Source organism: Tyto alba, unplaced genomic scaffold, assembly GCF_018691265.1.
Source record: "Tyto alba isolate M040663 unplaced genomic scaffold, T.alba_DEE_v4.0 Super-Scaffold_14, whole genome shotgun sequence".
NCBI lineage: Eukaryota > Metazoa > Chordata > Aves > Strigiformes > Tytonidae > Tyto > Tyto alba.
The window spans coordinates 4,282,501-4,298,527 of record NW_024881276.1 but is presented as its reverse complement, the minus strand read 5'-3'; the positions used below and the strand labels follow the sequence as shown (position 1 = coordinate 4,298,527).

At 45.7% G+C, this 16,027-nt stretch overlaps 1 protein-coding gene across 3 annotated transcripts in view; it reads left to right on the top strand.

Moving 5' to 3' along the window:
• The first annotated feature begins 84 nt into the window (after positions 1-84).
• ZBED1 (zinc finger BED-type containing 1) overlaps positions 85-16,027 on the top strand; it is a 60,257-nt gene continuing 44,314 nt past the window's right edge. The window contains exons 1-2 of one of the 3 annotated variants that reach the window (XR_006164967.1): positions 988-1,072; positions 1,774-2,788. The gene's annotated coding sequence lies outside the window, so the exon portion shown is untranslated. Of the gene's footprint in view, positions 1,073-1,540; positions 1,588-1,773; positions 2,789-16,027 lie in introns of those variants that run through there. The other 2 variants (XM_042789000.1, XM_042789003.1) reach the window with 2 other exon arrangements.

Sequence of the window (16,027 nt, the reverse complement as noted above, 5' to 3'; positions counted from 1 at the left end):
TGGCGCGGCGCGGCGCGGCGTGGCGGCGGCGGGCGGGAGCGCGGGAGGCGGTGGCGGAGGAGGAGGAGGAGGAGGGAAGGAAGGAGGGAGGTGGGGGCGAGCGGCGGGGAAGGGAGGGAAAACCTCGGCTGGGCGGAACGCGCCGGCCGGCGCCGTCCCAGTCTGCCGCGGCCGCGCTGCCGGCGGCTCCCCCTGCAAACCCCCCCCCCCCCACCCCCCCCAACCCCTTCGCTCGCTCCCCCCCGGGGAGCAAACTTTCCCTTCGCCGCGGATGGCTTTCGTCGGAGACCTGCAGGGCAGCCGGCCGCTTGACACCTGTCCCCCCATGGGTCGCCCCCGCGCTTAACTTTGCCGCCCCCCCCCCCCCCCCCCACCACCGCCGCAGGGCGGGTTTGAAGCCGCGGCGGGGGCCGCGGGTGCCCATGGCCGGCAGGTTCGCAGCACCGGGGTGTCCGTGCGCGCCGCCCCGTCCCGCCCGCCCGGGAGCCGCCGCGCCCGCCGGAGCTCCGCAGCGGGGGCGCTGAGGGAGGCAGCCCCCGGCACTCCGCCACCGGCGCGGCGCCAGCCGCCGGTGCCCGCCGGGTCGCTGGCGGCGGCGGGGGCGGCGGCGGCGGGATCCGTCCGCGCTCGGTGGCCCCGTGTAGTTCCCGAGTCGTCTGTCCTCGGCGGCGGCCCGCGGGTGACATGCAGTCCCTCATCTCTCCGGTGACCAAGGCTATCCTGGTGGCTTTGTTCATCTTCGCCATCCTGCTGATCCTCTACGTGATCCTGTGGTACATCTGCCGCGATGTGGATTGCGACCACGGGATCTGAGCGGCGCGGCGGGGCCGGGGTTTAAGGAGCCGGGATTCACCCCGCGGGGCCGGCAGCGGGAGCGGGAGCCCCGCCGGGAGGCAGCCGCCGCCACCGCGGCCGGAGCAGGGGAAGGAGAAAAAAGAGGAAAAAAACGAAAAAAAAAAAAAAAAAAAAAAAAAAATAGAAAGAGGGGGAAGAGCCGAGCCGAAAGCGCCCGGAGGACAACAGCAATCAAGAAACCGACCTGAGCTTGACCTTCAGAGACCAGGGTGACCCGGTGAGTCTCCGCGCTCCGCGGCGCGGGGGATGCGCGGGTGCGGCGGGGCTGCCTCCCTCCTTCCCTCCCTCCCTCCCTCCCGCCCCGCTCCGCTCCCCTCGCACGCACACGCACTCACACACACACACACACACACACACACTCGCACACGGATGTGGCAGAGGCGCGCACACACACGCAGACACACACGGCGCTAGGTGTGCGTGCCTGAGTGCCTGCTGCGCCCACGCGTGGGTCTCCCCGGGGGACAAGCAGGATCCCGTCCTGCTGGCCGGGGTGAATTGTGCCTGTCCGTCCGTCGTGTCGTGTGTGTCCCGTGTGTCGTCGTCCCCCCCCCCCCCCCCCCACCTCCATCAGCCCCTTTACATTTATCGAGGTGACAACGCGCGGAAGGCTGCGCGCCCGCGGGAGCCGCCGGGGCCGGGGCCGGGGCCGGGCGGGGCGGTCTCCGCGCTGCCTTTGCGGCCCCACATTGGTATGCAGGCGGTGGCTGCACCGCCAGCCAGACCGAAAAGGTGAGCCCAGGGGATGCGGAGGTGGGGGGGTGGGTGGAAAGCCAACGGTTTGTCAGTCCGGGGGGTGGGGGGTCAAATCGGGGAAGTCGGGGAAAATGAAGGGGAAGCTGCCGGGTATCCGGCGGGCAGCAGCGGGCAGACTTCGGGGAGGGGGGATGCGATGCGGGATGAGTTTCTCCTTCCCAGGGTGGAAAGAAGTGGGGGAGATGACGGAAAAATGTGCATGGGAAGTTCTGGATGGCAGCGGTCCTTGTCTGGTCTCACCAACGCTGCAGCTGCTGCCGGCCGCTCTCCGCTCGAGGGTGAAACACATGCCCGAAGCCGGGCAAATGTCAGAAAATGTTGATTAAAAAGTACGCAGTTGGTGGACATCAGTGTGCCAAGCGCGCTGGGACGCCACAGAGGACGTATCCTGCCCAGCCTTTTTCCCACCTGAAAGAATTTGTCGTTGGCTGTTTCTGCTCTTACCGCTCGGTTGTAGCGAGTACCGTGTGCTAAAGCGGAGAGGCAGCAACACATTGTGTTTAAAAGGGAAAAGACCTACTGAAAGAAAAATGGTCCTAAACACTCGGGCTGGAAGCTTTTCTGTCCTTGACAGACACGCTGACAGGAACAGGAGCAAACTCTGGCTGCGCGCGCTGTCCCTCGCGGGGATGGATTCGGACGCCGCAGGGTGCGGGTGCCTGTACGCGGCGGGCGATCAGAGAAAAATCAAATTCGGGTTTAAAGGAGGGGGGAACGGGGACCGAGCCAGCTGTAAAGTGTCATCGTGTCGTTCAGGATGATTTGACATTGAGTGTTGGTGACCGAAAGCTCACCTTTGCAGCAGGGGTCTGTATTGGGAAGGAAACTCTTCGGAAGTCAATCCTCTTGCCATTTGGGTTTGTGCCTCTCATCAGATTGTGTCTCGAAAGGCTTTTGACCTGACTAGTTGATCAAACACGACATTACCGTTAACGCACCCTACTAATGTGATTATAGCAGCAGTGACATCAACGTTTCCTTGCCCTGCAACTACAGTAGTGATGCATTTGTTTACTTCCCCCCTGCACACTCCGAAATGTCTGTTACTCAACAGCTCTGAACAGCAAGGGAAGAAGGGAGGAGGAGGGGGAAAAGCTCATAAATGCATTTAGAAATGGCCATAGCTCTGTTTTCCTTATGCATTTAATTATATAGAAATAAAATAACCTCCAATCCCTCTTCTTTTTTTTTTTTTTTTTTTTTTTTTTTTTTCAGTTTCACCAGTCAGTACACATGTTTTTACTTAAGTGGCAAAAAACCTCTTCACACTTTGACGTGTCAGGTTGTGTCACACGTTCCCTTCTAAATTAACAGCAGTGTGCACCTTCTGCCCCTCTCCCAGCTGGCAGGAGCTAGCAGGCACTACGGTCATAGAGGCTTTGCCATTTAGTGTTAATTATTTCACGATAAACCAGTATTTTAAACTGTTAGATATAAAACTGGGTGGAATGTGGCAAATTATAATGGTTTTCACGAAACTTCAAATACTGACAGATACGTGTGCGCGTGGTTGAACGCCTGAAGTGTTGATATGACCTGACATATTTTATAGTACCCATCATAACTAATGTTAATCAGCTTAATATTGGCAGAAACTGTGAAGTAGTCCACTCAGTTATTGTCTGACCAGCAATGTTTCCAGCTGGCTTATTATTATTTTAAGCATATAGTTTCTAGGAGGCAAGATACAGAAAATATTTTTTTTTTTCCAAACAGCTTTTATTCTAAAGAAAGTAAATATATGTGTTTATATATAAACATGTATATATGCATTTGTATGAACACTACTGGGTGTTTTCCAGCCAGCACATCTGAAAAATAAGCGGAGCAATGATTAGCAATATCGCATTTGATTTGTAGTTGAAGTCACAGAATCGCTGGCTTTGTATCGATACTGTGTGTGTTCATTATTGTGTATTAACAAGCGCAAAACCCTAAAGATATGAAATCCACCCTTCGTATTGCTGTGATGCCTCATATAAGAGGATGTAATCCTGGCCCTGCTGAGGTCAGTGTGGAATTGTGCAGTTGGTTTTGACAGAGGCAGAAAAATATGGACAGATTTGCAAGTGAATTTGAAGCAGCAGGGTGTTACTGAAGTTGAGAGAACTATTACAACAGTAAACAAGGGCAATTTGGTTATAGTGGAGCGCCTACAAACCTTGTTTTTATATTTATTTACTTGCTTGCTCCAAAGTTTGGTGACAATTTTATTTATATTTGGTGCTATTGTGTGCTCCTCTCCCAACTCAACAATTTTCACCAGCTTGCTCTCTCTTAATGTATGGTGGTGTTTCAAAGGTGATATCTGAAATAGCATCTGCGACTGAGATCCAGAGTACAATAGCATCCGGTAGATATAGATCACCTGCAAGTATTTTTTGCCATAATACGGGTTGTTATATCATGCGTAATTCCATTGTTCAAGGCGAAGACAACTCGTTACCATGTTCCTGTTTGAGCCAAGAGAAATCTTTACGATACTGCAAAAATCAGTAATGTCATAAGCTGAAAAAGCATTATTAGTTCAAAAGCAATTTAATAGGCTTTTCAAGCGCTGTGTAAAATGACACTTTAAAATTTTGCCTCTTTGTGTGAAAAAAAAACTGTGAAGAAGTTACCACTGCTTCATCAGCAGAAGTGTAATGAATTTTATGGATTAATTCCTACTGCAAGGCAGCATGCTCTAGCATGGTCTCAGGAACCCTGTCACATCTGACTTCAACATGCAGTATGTTTCCAGATAAGTCATTCTTTACTCATTCTTTAATATTCAGGCAAATTCTGGGGAAGGTTTATTAAATATTTTCTGAAAGTGTCATGTAAGCGTAACTGAACAACGAACATCACAAGTTTGCTTATTTTCTAGTTCCTTCCTCATAAAATGGGTTAATAAGAGCCAGTGTCTTCAGTGAGTATGCCCTCTGTGTGTCTCACACCATTTCCCTAAAACAGGTTTAAAACGAGCGTTGAAGGTCATTCCAGCGTAGGAGGGTCTCTGCAGAGACAAAAGGTTAGCCAGGGTCCAAGGATGGCCACTGCTGCATGCTCGAGATGTCCTGGTGTCATACGAGAGCTCAGCTGTACTTCTTCCCCCCCAGGTGAGTGTAAAGTAGATTAACCCTCAGGCTGCTGTCAGGCAGGACACGTAGATCTGTCCTACGTGGCTCCAGCCCCATTTGGTGGAGGGCTCGACGTAGGACCGATTGTCTACCACCTGTTTTACACAAGAGGTCAGACACGACGATTTTGGAGTTGTTCCTCGTGGCCTTAAAATCTGTGACCCTTCAATTATTGGTAATGTGACAGGCACTCGGTATGATTTGTATGTTTTTAAACAGCTTGGAGGCGGGATTGTGGAGATTAGTTGTCTGATTTATGCTGTGATATAACACTTGAATCTGGCAGGGCCTCTTAAATGACAAGTTTTGGCGTTCGGCAATACGGTGTCGCTGTGAGAGGTGCATTAAACCTGCAGCACGAGCAGGCCTTATCTCTTCCGCTTTCTTTGCTAGCGTAACCACCTTGCATTGGAAATGTTACTACAGACTCTGTTGGTGGTGTAACGGAGCTCGGAAGAACCGGAACGTTTTCCCTCCAGGGAAAGAGCAGGCTCTCCCGCGCGCTGGGCGCGTATGTAGCGTTAGGCCCTCGCCCGGTGCGTACGTAGCGTTAGGTCCTCGTACATAGCATTAGGCCCTCGCCCGGCACGTACGTAGTGTTAGGCCCTCGTACATAGCGTTAGGCCCTCGCCCGGCGCGTACGTAGTGTTAGGCCCTCGCCTGGCACGTACGTAGCGTTAGGTCCTCGTACGTAGCGTTAGGCCCTCGCCCGGCACGTACGTAGCATTAGGCCCTCGCCCAGCGCGTACGTAGCATTAGGCCCTCACCCGGCGCGTACGTAGTGTTAGGCCCTCACCCGGTGCGTACGTAGCGGCCCGGCACTTACGTAGTGTTAGGCCCTCACCCGGCGCGTACGTAGCGTTAGGTCCTCGTACATAGCATTAGGCCCTCGCCCGGTATGTACGTAGCGTTAGGCCCTCGCCCGGCGCTTACGTAGCATTAGGTCCTCGTACATAGCATTAGGCCCTCGCCCGGCACGTACGTAGCGTTAGGCCCTCACCCGGCGCGTACGTAGCGTTAGGTCCTCATACATAGCATTAGGCCCTTGCCCGGCGCGTACGTAGCGTTAGGCCCGTAGCGTTAGGCCCTCGTACATAGCATTAGGCCCTCGCCCGGCGCGTACGTAGCGTTAGGCCCTCACCCGGCGCATACGTAGCGTTAGGCCCTCGTACATAGCATTAGGCCCTCGCCCGGTATGTACGTAGCGTTAGGCCCTCGCCCGGCGCGTACGTAGCATTAGGCCCTCACCCGGCGCGTACGTAGTGTTAGGCCCTCACTCGGCGCGTACGTAGCGTTAGGCCCTCGTACATAGCATTAGGCCCTCGCCCGGCACGTACGTAGCGTTAGGCCCTCGCCTGGCGCGTACGTAGCGTTAGGCCCTCGCCTGGCACGCTCCCTCCCGCCGCAGGGCTGGGGCTGGGCCTTCAAGCCTGCAGAAAAATCCCACCGCCGTTTCTCAGCAGGTGACTTTTCCCCTAGTTTTCCTTCGACACGTGGGTGTTTTCTCCTTTCCCTCCGAAGCAGCAGTCCTCTGACCTGTGACTGTTTAGTGCACAACGCCGTTTGTGGACAAACTGCGGGAATTGATTTTCCTCAAGTGGGCTGACAAAATGATGAGTGTATTGGAAAGCAGCACACATTTGCTTATTTGATGTTCTACATTAAGCAAGGTTTTTCAAGAAAATATCCTTTAAAATAGCCTTTTTTTTATTTTAGCACTCTGCTTTTAATATGCATAGCTAATATTGTTCATATAGTTGCATGGCAGCATCTGCTCTTGTTAGAGGCAGTCTCATAGCTTTCAAAATTTTACCCAAATGAGAAAATTTGAGCTTCAGCTTGAAGGGGCTCAGAACAGTGGCTGCTGTTGAGATTTACATCCTTGTTCTGAATGTTTTGATGTACTACTTTGGAATGCTAAGGATTCTTACTGGTGTTTTCAAGAGTCACCATTAAATTAAATCATACGTAAAGGATACCAGTAAGGTGACATTCAGAGTTTCTTTGTAGAGCATATTATGAATGTGGATTATGGTTGAGAAAAGAGATGTGGAAAAAAATTGATTGTGGCTGATTGAGAAAGGAATGGGAAAATAAATAAGGAGGAATGTTATATCAAGATGGAAGAATACAGTCTCCAGAGTATTCAAATTTTAAAAAGTGCAGCTAATGTGGAGTAAAATGCTAAGATCACAGGACAAAAGTTGCCACTTTCCTTTACAAAAAGTGTATATAAATATATATACACACTTATACGTGTGTGTATATGTGCACATACATATGTACAAGCTATGTGACCAAATTAGAAATCTGTGTCTCTAGAATGAGTTGAGGATCTTTACATGGATTTACTTCAAATGCATTTGAAAAAAAGATCCTTGAGGATCTTTATCCTTGAAACCTGGCTCTACTATTGCCCAATATGCATTTACTTTAAAACCAGATAGTGTTGCAGATGCTTTCTTGAGAACTTTGTGATCAAACATGAGTGATATTGTACACTGAAATTATAAATGAATCTTTCTTATAAAGAAAATACTAACACGGTATTCACTTTGAAAAAAAAAATGAGTTCAGGTTTTATGGTCTAGAAGAAGTACATTAATAACAAATAGATTTTATGTCTTGTTTTTTTCACTGACCTCAAATAGGCAAAGCCCTTATGTATTAGAGAAAAAGCCTATTAGGTGATTAACCTATTATAACTAATAAATATATGCGAGAAAAGAATGTTTCAGTGGGAAAATAGCAGAATTGTCATATTTTTGCTAAAAACAGCCAACACCTTCTTACAAAAGTACAAATCATTCATGTGATACATCTTTTGTACTTACGTCTTTAAGTGCAAAGGAGGAAAGAAACTCCCTGAACTTACGAGTGCTAACACTTCTGCACGGTGAAACCTGCTACGTGATTATGATGCTTTTTGGGTATTATGGTGTTTTATATAAAGCCTGCTTGAGAGAATGTTTGGGTTTGTGTGGAACAGGGGGATGTATGTACCAAGGGCTGGGAAAGAAAACGAAAAAGTATTTTGTATCAATAGCCTCTTCCATATATATCACATATTGGGGTAAACCTGGACACATGAAGAAAATGTTATTTGCTATTCAGTATCCATTTGGTGGTGGGTTGCGTGTGCTGTGAACCCTATTAAATGAATACCCAATAAACTGATCATGATACCTATAGCAAAAATTAAACAAAGTCTTCATTAAGTTGTGGTCATCATGCAAAATATATATGACATAGTTAGTTAAATTGCAGGATGTGTTTCTTATCTAGCTTCTTTCAATTAATGTATGTCTGAACATATTATCATCATCACCCTTGTGACATATGTATATATAAATGGCTTAAAACGAAGTTTACAGTCAATCTCCATTCTAATGACTTGTTTTTATTTTCTACTGTAATATCATTCAGACATGCTTAATAGGGACTATAACTAAGTGGGAGTTTAATGAAGTCTTGGTGAAGATAAAAGGAAGACACTGAGTGCACAGGAAGACTCTCATCAGTATATGCTTCCAGTGACTGACATAGCATAACCGAACTGTAATGTGAGTTAAGAGCTAAGGAATATGCATTTATTCATTGATGCAACGAAGCAGAGACATGGTACATTACTGCACCTATCAGCCTCTGCCCTCAGGCCACTGCAGCCTGGGTATTCACCTCCCTTTGAGGCTTCAGGCACAAAAGAGTGTAGGATTTGCAGGTGTCTGAGCACTGCCAATCTGTGAAGTGACAAATCTTCCTAACACATCTTTACAAGGACATATCAGAGGATTCCCTGTAAATTCCCATGAGTCCTGTTAACCCCTGCTAGGGAACAAACGTGACCTCAGGAAGTAGCAGTAATGACAATAACAGTTAATGATACCAAGATCTGAATAGAAATTCTCTTCTAAGGCACTTGGGGTACTGCCCAGAGCATTCTAGATCTGCCATCCACATTTTATGTAGGGAGGAAGAAAACTATGGGGGAATCCAGTGACTTTTTAAAGCCACCTAGCAGTTCAGTGGCAACACATAGCCTCCAACACTTGTGCTTTCTCTGTCTCTCAACCTGTAGAAGGTGACCGGAGTGCACTTTTCTCATGTTTGCAGATGATGCCAAATTTGGGGCACCCACCAACAGACCCAAGGACAGAACTGCCATTCAGGGAGACCTAGGCAGGCTGGAAGAATGGGCCAACAGGAACCCAGGTGAAGCTCAGCAAAGTGAAACGTCAGGTCTTGCACCTTGGTGGGAAGAACCTCTGCACCACCACCAGCTGGGGATGGATGGGCTGGGGAGCAGCTCTGTGGAAGAAGCCCTGGGGGGTGGTGGGCAGTGAATGTGAGCCAGTGGTGTGCCCTGGAGGCAAAGGAGACCAACAGCCTCCAGGGCTGTATGAAAAGAAACATAGCCCCTAGACTGAGGGAAGGGGGGATTATCCCCCTCTACACAGCACTCCTTAGACCACATCTAGATACTACGTTCAGTTTTGGTCTTCCCAGCACAGGACAGACATGGGCAAACTGGAGGGGGCTCAGCAGAGGGGGCAGTGGGGGCTGGGGCATTTGCCCAGTCAGGGGTGTCTGGGGAAGCTGGTCTGGGTCAGCCTGGAGAAGGGATGGCTTTGGTGGCACCTAATAGTAGCACTTCAGGCAGTGCCTAGAAGAGGTCACCAAAGAGATGGAGCTGGGCTCTTAACAGTGGTGCACTGGGAGAGGATAAGAGACAATGGTCATAAATTGAAGCAAGGGAGGTTTGAACTGGACGTGAGAAAAACCTTTTTGCCTATGACTACAGTCAGGCAGGTTGTGCAGAGCAGTTGTGTAGTCTCCGTTCATGGATGTTTTCAAGACCCCTTGAGCTGCGTGGTCTGATCTCAAAGCTGGCCCTGCTTTGAGCAGCAGAGTGGACTACAGACCTCCTGGGTTCCCTTCCAACTTGAGTTGTCCTAGGATTGTACGGCGCTGTGAACCATCTACTCTTGAGAGTCTTCTACTGGAACAAGCACTGGCTTGCTTGCTGTAATGCACTCTCTCCCTTAACTCTTAACGTGTGCTAACCAGGTAAACCAAAAAGATGGAGGCACAGAACTGGAACTGGGTCAGAGTGAGGACCTCTTCTCAGTAGCCTCGGCCATCCTTACCTTATACACCTACAAGCTCCTACACAACACTTCTGGGTATGTCGTGGTCTGGAGCTGGAGTGGTACACGGCAGTGCATCTCTAGAGCAGAATGACCACTGTGCTGATATGTGCGTGGAGAATGAAGCCATCACAGATAATAGTAGCCTGAAGGTTGAAGACAAAAATCACAATGTTCTTACAGCCTGTTTAATTCTTACACCTCTGTGGGGACTCCAGCACATTTCTAGGAACTGGAAATTAATTCAGTTACATCGCTCTGACTATAATATAATCATGCTGGGCACACACTTGTGCAGTATAATAGTTTCCATAATCTTGTCCAATTTTTATCTTACTTTCTGTTTGTCTTCAGCTGTATAAAGCCTGTTACATTAACTATAATGTCCATGCAGGTAGTTGGTACAGTAGGGTTTTCAGGTACCGCCTGGCTTGAATATGAACTGCTTTGAAGAGAAAAACAACCCCATGGGAACTGCATGCTTCAGCATCAAAGCTGTCATCTCATGCCTAGGCTACTCACAGTTTATATTTAGGTGGAGAACAGAATACTAACTGGAGAAAAAGGTGCTTAATGCAAAAGGCCATTGTACATTTTTTTTTTTTTTTCCCCAGGTGGTAAAAAACCTTCTCCTCTGTGCTCAGAATTGTGCCACAACACCTGCCTGCTGTGCTGGATGGTTGGCAGGCACTGGTGAGAGCAGGGAGGTTTCACAAGGTGATACTGGACCTGCTTTATTCTGACACTTTGGTGTACACCCAAGTTTATTTCAAAATTACAAGACAGTAAACAATCAAGAGTAATTGTTTTCAGTGGAAATCCAAAAGAAATGAGAGCTGCAGTGCATCTGTTGTCAGGGGTTCAAACTTCGATTCTCTCACATTAGTACACAGACTCACTGCCACCCCCCTTATTAAACCCATGGAAAGTCACAATTGTATACCTCAGTTGATTTTTCACTTGAAGATATGCCAAATCATGACAAAAAAACATTTTGAGCCTAGAAAAAAGCCCTGGACTGTTACATATTTTAATGCATAAACTGCTATTTTTTGAGATTTCTGAAGTGACTTTAATTTTTTCTCTCACGTGTTTACAAATCTGGAGAGATTTTAAATTAAAGGTGGAAGAGAAGAGAAAGCTTGCTTTTTAGGTGAGTTTGTGAAAAGCTGTCTTAGTTCTAAAACTAAGTTATTTATGAAGCAGCAAGATCATGTATTGCGTATTAAATTCACATGATGATTCCCTTTTTAAAATTTTACAGAGTACTCTGATGAATTAAGTGGATATCGATAGTATATCCGATGTATTTAATTCCAGAGCTTCTGTGGATCTACTGCCTTTAGGAATTAGATGTTTGGCTGTTCCTGTCCCAGGAACAAGACACCAAATTCATTGAACTTGAGTCCGTGTGTTGGAGGTGCTGTGGATTCCAAGGATAAACTGTGCGACTAGTGTTATGAAATAGTATTACCTTTATTATCAGCCAAGGGTTTCTTCTCTTACTGGTGGCTTCACTAATAAGGTCAGCTGGAAGGTAGAGCACAACGGAGGAGGCTGGGATGGGCTTGGGAGACACTGCAGCCACTAGTGTGAGGCATTCTCTTCTAATCACTGTCGGCAAAATCCTGTGGGCACGTGGGACAGTACATAAAGGAAGGCAAAATTTTGCGTGCTGCTGGAGGAGCTGTTGATTTGTTACAAACGTTCAGCTGCCTCCCGTGGAGCGGTGCCAATTGCTGTTAGCAAAGGCTTTGGTTCTGAGGATACATGCATGCATTAATAAATGGTTGAAGTCCTCTTCAGGCTGCAGACAGTGTCAGCCAAGTAAGTGATGTAGTTAGGGTGGCATCAAGCCACCTTTGTCACTCGTCAGCCCGTGTAGCCAAGTACCCTTCTTTTTAAGTGATTTGGCCGTGATTGGTGTGGCACACAGACCTTAAAACTAATAATGTTTCTCAATAACACGTAATGTGTGTTCTGTGTAAAATGTTGCTAAATTAAAAGGCTAACTGTTACTTCACGAGATAAAAATGTTCATGGTATATGGTTGAAAAATGCAGCCATGTAATGTGTGCCATCGGTTCATCAGATTTAATGAAAGAGAGGGAAAGAATCAATGCTCCAAAGTACCTATGTACGTCCTGCGTTGTTCCTGGATGGGCGTCTGGGTGTGCTGCTGCTATTTTATGGATGTCAGCTAGGCCAGCTAAACTTCTTACACACAGTTTGGTCCTCTAGATGATTAGAGAAATCAAGTGGTTAACTGTAAAAATAACTAAAAGCCTCTCGAGGTTGAGCAAGGAGAGGGCTAACTGAAAGACATCATCCTGAGTGGAGTGTACTGGTGGTAGGTGCGCTTCGGGGGGTGAGAAGAGTTTTTCAGGACAGCTCGCGAATAGCTGGAGTGAGAGATTGGTGTATAGGATAGCGTGGGTGGGTGGGTGGGTGGATGGATGGATGGATGGATGGATGGATGGATGGATGGATGGATGGATGGCAGGCAAATCTTTTGCAAACTTGCAAACCCCAGCCAAGTCTGGGAATGCCAGGCCTTGTGATGCTTTTCTCACGCGGAGACACTTTGAAGATAGAGAGCAGAGTCTACCCTGACAGGGGCTATCCTGTGTCTAGCGAGGAAAGGAAGAGTAGAGCTAGACCATGACTTTGGGAGATGCTGTACTGTGGCAGGCACCCTTTGGTGCAGGCTTGAAAACGAGCTCAAATGAACGATACTAGGATTTATGGTGATGTGCCTTAACAACCTGATGTTGTGACCCAGTGTAGGAATGTATCGATGTGTTCAATGAATACTTTATTAAATAACATTTTAATCTGTGTAGTAAGCTGCATTTTTAATTTGCCATTTTTAAGATAGCTGTTGGTTGAATTAAGCCTGTGAAGAACCTTTCTTTTACATTCCTGTGATGCCTGCACTGGTACTGTAACTTCATTTCTCTTTGAGCTACAGTTTTATGAGTAGAACAGATGCTTGAACTGTGAAATCAGTTTTTTTTTTTTCTCTTAATATTTCAGTTATATAAATATTGTAAGAGTATAAATACTCTTGTAATCAGCTGGATGGTGCCTACTGCTTGATTTGAATTCTGACACAGTATCTTCACACTTCTTTATCCTAACATACAGCCCTACAGCCACCTGCCAGCCTCATCCTCCTCCCACCAGAGCTGCTCTGCTGAAAACCTGTGTTGGATTTCCCTCTCAACATGTAGGCAGTGGGTTTTGTACCCTAGTAGGAGACAGGCTGAAAAATGTAAAATTATCATCACCTTTGAGCATCATGAGGTAGGAGAATAAGCACTTTCAATGCAGAAAGTGACTACATGTTTCCATCTCTTGCTGTAATAGTAGCAGATGACACTTGTGACCCAGAATACTTTGTCCTCTGAAGAACAGTACTTTCTGAGGAAAGCTTGATTTTGTTTTTTCCATGTGTAAAAAGTTGATTTTTTGATTCTAAAAGCACAAGCGAATCTTACTCTTTACCAGAATTTTGCTGTTTGTTTTTTTTTTTTTTTTTTTAAACCAATCACAATGGTTCTGTTTTTTTAAAGTATTCTCTTTAATATCTATTACATTAATGTTTGCACCAAAAGGATTTATTGCTGTGAGTTTGCAGAGAAGTTATGTATATGCACATACGTACACACATTTATTACCAATGATGCTTGAAATAAAAGTGGTCACTTCTCATTTGTCCATTTCCACTGAACAGACCCTGATTTCCTTGTTCTTCTTAGTTTTGGGTCACGGTTTATTGCATGGGCTGGGTCGGTGCCCCAGAAATGAAGGGTGAGACTGCTTGGTTTGCAAAAGCAGCTTCTAGAATTCCTGACCATCTGAGGTTTCTATGTCTTTCCATTACATTTATGCCAACTTTTAGCGATGACAGGAGTGAGAACGGGCATAGACCCTGCCACAATTTAAAGGCGCTTCTGAATTAACTTTCTGGATGGGCTTTATCTCTGGTCAGGATGGCAGCCCATCCGTGCCTGTCTCCTTTCCTGCTCAGCACCTTTGGGTAGAGGATCCTCTATTTCAGGAGCATCCTCAATTTCAGCACGTGGCAGTGAAGTGCCCTCCTGTCAGTGCTAAAGTGCTGTGGGGACCTCGTGGTCTTACAGCTGACAACGCTCAGATTTGGAAGGTCTCCTGAATTTCACCTGGCCTGGACACACTCAGCTCTTACTATTTGTGGATAATGATACATGTCTATATCTATATCTATATCTATATCTATATCTATATCTATATCTATATCTATATCTATATCTATATCTATATCTATATCTATATCTATATCTATCTATATTATCTATATCTATATCTAATCTATATCTATATCTATATATCTATATCTGTATCTATATATCTATATCTATATCTATATCTATATCTATATATCTATATCTATATCTATATCTATATATCTTTATATAAGTTTTGCAATTTAATATAAAATGTAAATGATTAAGTCTGTATATATAGCTTTATCTTAAAAAATCAGTCTAAATACATATCTATACAAAACTGTAAGTCAGGAAATAAGGAACTAATTAAGGAAAGGAGAAAGGAAGAGTTAATTAATTTTAGATTGCTTATTAGGTATATTACGGAAATACTACATTGCTTTATTACTTAGTTAAGGACAAAATTAGTAAATAAAAGCAAAGAATAAACAATATGTCTTCCATTAAGAAAGCTGCTGTTTCTTTGTTTCAGAGAGTTAACCGAAACATAAAAGTATTTCTATAAACATCTCACAAAAAATAATAGCATCTATGGATTTAGTACTATTGCAAAGTTTTTCTGTTTATGTTTGGAGGATGTTTTGTGCCTTTTTACACAGATCAGGACCTACTGGAAAAAGCTTAGTTAATTTCTAAAGAAAAATTATTGATTTTCCCATAAATTTAAGTGCCCTGGTGTGGAATGGATGATCTTAAACTTCTAAAATATTTTTCAGATGTAAACAGTGGTGGGTTTTGACCAGCCTGAATTTGTGTTTGCTCAGGACCCAGCACCCTGGAGGCAGAATACTGTAGCAGTAGGAATAATATCACTCTGAAAATAGAACAAAAACTGTAGTAACGGGAATAATATCTAGCTTTTATACTGTAAATAGAAAAAATATGTAGCACCATGTTGTCCAGACAGTTGACAGAAAAGATGGGTGTCCCTGCTTTAAGGGAGAGGAAGCTGAAGCTGAGGAGATTGGGGGGGGCTTCCCTGAATTCACCACCACAAAGGTGGAAGAACCAGGCTCATAAGCCGCGTCAGCACATCCCGGTCCAGTGAGCAGCTACCCTTGCAAGTGCTCTGGAATAAGATAATGATGTTGGTGGTTAGTGTGTTTTGATCCGAGAATGTAGTTGGTAACGGGTTACATATCACTACACTATCATTTTATGTCATTTGCCAAACATTTATAAATAATTCAAACTTCAGGTTGGATGTGGCACATCAAAGGTATCTTGTCACACCCCCCTTGTCTTTTTACATCAAAGGAGCAGTTGGAGACAGTGCTGACATATTATAGCCATGAAATAAAATGTAGGATTTTGAAGTGAATGACATTTGAATACCAGACTTTGGCTTATAATGAGAAAGTAAGAGCTTTGCTGATAAATCTGGTTAGAGCACTGCCGTCCCGAGGACAGTCAGAGGAGTATATTGACACTAGAAACCTTTGTCATTTTAAACAAAGACTAAAAGCTGTTGTTGACAAGATGAAAGAAAGTTCCTGGGTGGAGAGGCCAGGGTTCTTCACTGTGACCATTCCTCGTAAATAACATATCATTATTTTTAATGACATATTATCCATGTCAACTTATGCAGAAGTGGGAACCGCTGCTTCCAGCGAAAGGAAGCAGCATCCCAGACGCCAATTAAAAACCAAAATAAACCCCAACTTCATATTTTATTTTATTAAAATGTAAAACTAGAGATATTTGAAGATATCTTTGACCTTCAAGCTCTTAAATAAGGGAACAGCGGGAGGTGTTGCTGATGTTTGAAGTTGCACAAATGAACACATTTAGAAAGTGACATGGTGCAGACAAAGGCTAGAAACACCTGGGAAGGATTCAGAAAGCAGAACTGCCCAATAAATTAAGAAAGTGCCCC